The sequence below is a fragment of the Lolium rigidum genome, chromosome 4 (assembly GCF_022539505.1).
Source record: "Lolium rigidum isolate FL_2022 chromosome 4, APGP_CSIRO_Lrig_0.1, whole genome shotgun sequence".
Classification (NCBI taxonomy): Eukaryota; Viridiplantae; Streptophyta; class Magnoliopsida; order Poales; family Poaceae; genus Lolium; species Lolium rigidum.
The window spans coordinates 219073948-219077704 of NC_061511.1; the positions used below are offsets into that span (position 1 = coordinate 219073948).

Genomic DNA, 3757 nt, shown 5'->3' on the forward strand with positions numbered 1-3757 from the left:
GTTCGATCTTTAGAGGCCACAACACATCGAAAACATAAACCTAATGTAGGTGCACCGCCAAATGCTAACACCACTGCCATCACCAAATGGAGGACCTTGGCCTGCACCGCCATGGAAGACCTCTACACTGGGAGCAGACGCAACAACGTTTCTCTGGCCTTTTACCCAGCAAGTAACGGTCTCACTCCCCTTCCCAAGCCACCGTAGGAAATAAGGGTATCTTCATCTTCATTGAGCACACAAGGAGAGTGAGGTACAATCATATATAATGCACATGAGAGCTCCTCAAGAACATTTTTTAAGCATATAAGCATGCAGCAATATCTCATATAATCAATCTTATATTATGAAAATGAATAAAAGAGATAAAAGATCAAATGTGAAGAAAAATCACGAAATCTTGTACCTCAAAACATGATAGTACCCTTATTTTTATGTGCGTTGTGATTCTTCCATTTGAGATCTGCCCAAAACATTTTTACCTCAAACCGTAGGCCAGCAATCAAAAGCATCCGACCAGCCAGGCACTATATGCACCAAGAAGAGGGGAAGAGGATAGAGGCAGCACCGTGCAGGCGGGAATGGAGACAGCGGAGCTCTGTAGCTGCTGCACGCAATGAAGTTAGACAGCGACTAACCTCAGCACAACGCCCTTGTACGTATGAGCGAAGACAGTCTACTTGTTACTTTCTATCATTATATCTGAACTAATGAGGGAAGTATACTAATGACTAAACTGCAGAACTTGAAAAGTAATTATAAAAGAAAAATCTCAATTTAGCTAAAAATCCATGTATATCTCATATGTTAGCATATACACAAGCAAAGATAAAACTAAAATAATGCTTGACGCCACCCATACAAATTTAAGGAGAATACAGGAAAATAGCTACCATTGCACATATGGTGCGGCACATACGCCTAATAACTTTCATAACACATGATGTATATGCTCCTTGGGAACCTATAAATATCTGGAGGTAGGGGAGATAATTTAGCCACTGGTTAATTATTTCTTCTACTTCCTCCAGACCCTCAAGGCCTCAAGCAATTTGCCAGAATCATTGCGTGCTTTATTCCATAAACAAAGTGCACCCTCAGCGAAAGGAACAAACAACACTAAAATCAAGTAAGGCAACACGCAGAAGGGAAAATAGCGGATGGCAGATTTCTCATGACCTTACTATTTGCATACACACCCTAAAAGATGCTCATAAAAATATTAGTAACTATACACCTTGAAATATTTGTACAGGGATTAGAGAGAGAAGTAGAGAGAGGGCAGAGAGAGTGGGAGAGAGAGGACCTACATGTATGATCTTTGGTTGCTTCTCTTGTATGAGCAAAATACTGCATTCAATTGTTGGATTGCATGGACAACCAAAATATTTTTCTTTTATGAATTCGTCATGTGAGGGGAAAATATGCTGCAGTTTAACACAACCAATTAGCATTCTGGAACTAAATCTATACTAAAAAGGCATAATTCGAGCAATTTTACTTTTCTTCTTTTTGCAGCAAGTACACAATACCATCAGTCATCACTCGGTAATATATTGAGCCCCAATATCCATCATAGAGAGGAAAATCAAATTTACATGTACAATGGGAGAATTCATATGATGTATGTGTAGATTAATTAAGCTAGCTACATAGTTCAATTAATTTCGAATGTATGAGATATGTCTAAACATAAATAACAGTATTCATAATAATGCAGAGGTGGTTACAGGCTACCGTGTTGACATTTCCGCTTCCAGGGAGCAAATTCTTGCAGCCAATGATGGTGCTGCGACTATATCTCAAGCCGTCATCTCTCTGTAGTCTGTACTGAAGTGACCAGCTCCTTAAAAGAACAACATGCTTAAGTTTTAAAGCAACAAAGCGAAAGCATGTAGAGAAATGAAAGAAGTACCATTCAAGATAGCTGACCTCAATGTACATTTTTGTCTACTATTTCAAGATGATAACAATATGCTATTTCTCGCACATGGCACAAATGCAGCATATTCAGAATTCAGTCCAAACAATTCGCTACTCTTCATCTACAAAGGCAGAAAAAACTGTAGCATTATCAATACAGATAATAAGAATCTAGAACAATACACCACACAAACACATCAGGCAGGGCATCAGTTATTCTATATAGCAAAGGGAAAAGTATATTGCAAGGAAAGTTTCATGTATGGTTCCCGCCATTGAACCACCGGCTATATACATACAATATGTGACATTCTTAGCCAGGGATGCATAGTTAAAAACTATACATGGAAACGGTAAATCCTGAGTAAAGCTAAAACCTTAAATTGATGGGACCAATCTCCTTCACCAGCAAGTCTAACAAAAGCTGATTTCCTGGGCCATTTCTCCAGCCATCTTGGAGGAAGATCATGAATTAGTATCTAAAAAAAGCAAAGATACTAACAAACTGCTTTTATGTACTAAGTTGATAAAGCATGAGTAGGATAGATGGGAGTGAGAGAGACTCACGTGTATTGTGGAAACCTCAAGTTCATTGTTGTTGCAACTATTTTAAAGCCATAAAAAAGGCAAATACATGCTTGAGCAAAAAAATGATCAGTAGGTCAGTTTACAGCTGTCTTAATTTGAGTCATGCTTCATTTGAGTCATATGTTCTCTTCAAATATATCTTAATTTAGAGCCTCTTAAATTTAAATCAAATAATTATTGAAATAACTTGTTTCAGTAAAAAACCATACGTAGAAATGTAACAACAGAAGCTCTAGCAAATAGGCTTGAGGTACAAAAGAGCTTTAGATATTGAAAATACAACCATGTGTCCAAGGACCAAGTACCTTCGAAAAGAACCATAGCTTTGCATCATACAGTCACTTCAGGAAGCAGTTAACCAGCTGTCTACTAAACTGTCCATTAGACACATAATGTTAGCTGCAGCTGGTATAATCTACCAAAGTAACTAAGAGAAATAGAAACCAGATTTGCAAGAACTGAAACCAATTATAGTGTAACATGCCAATGGAAGTAAACTTATTACCTAAAGCTGAATGGGGTATTGCAAGGCATGATAATCATCAAATTTCTTTAGGAGCTACTTTCTTGCTAGAGGTGATTCCCTCGAGGATTGTAGAGACTTCTCTTCCTTCTTGTCATGACGAGAGAAAGGTGAAACGGGGCATGGCCAGACGCGTACTATGTGCTTGTCCAACAACTCTTGCGTTTTCTCCAGTTGAGTCGGCATCGCCTTGTTCTCATAGTTAAAATCCATTCGAAACAACATTGGGCTAAAATAAGTAATATCATTTGATGTTTCGCTGAACTATTGCACAAAAGATTGCATCTAGATATGTAAAGCAAGCTTCAGGTCTGATTCCGGCAGAAGCTAAAAAAGCAATACTTGAAGTGTCATGAGTATAGCTTGTAAATTAAAAGGAACAAATAATCCATGTCTAATCCCATAAAGCATCAGGAGAACATGGAATGGACATAAAATAGAACCTAGCAACCCAAGGTGAGTTGTTTTGGTGTCCATCCTAAAACTGGAAGATTTAGTAGAAGACATATTAGCTAAACTGGGATCACCATAGCGGAAACAGAAGAAACCAAACTCTAGAGATCACAAAAATTCAGTAGCACATGCTTGCTATGCAGAGAAGGAAAGACATCTAAAACATCTACCTTGTGCAGATAAACGCAGCAATAGTAAATGATACAAATAAGCAAAGTTTGCATAATTTGATTGTAGTAGCACCACATGCTACTCTCCGGTGGATTTCTG

General features: G+C 38.1%; 1 long non-coding RNA gene across 2 annotated transcripts; it reads right to left on the reverse strand.

Moving 5' to 3' along the window:
• Window positions 1-1391: 1391 nt before the first annotated feature.
• LOC124649542 lies at window positions 1392-3201 on the reverse strand. Of its 2 annotated transcripts, none has more exons than XR_006986693.1 (5): window positions 3017-3201; window positions 2817-2880; window positions 1933-2063; window positions 1731-1846; window positions 1392-1427 (listed from the first exon to the last, which is right to left on the reverse strand). It is a non-coding gene; the product is annotated as an uncharacterized LOC124649542 (long non-coding RNA). The 2 variants fall into 2 exon arrangements; XR_006986692.1 differs by having other exon boundaries at window positions 2817-2885; window positions 3017-3200.
• Between the last annotated feature and the right edge of the window lie 556 nt (window positions 3202-3757).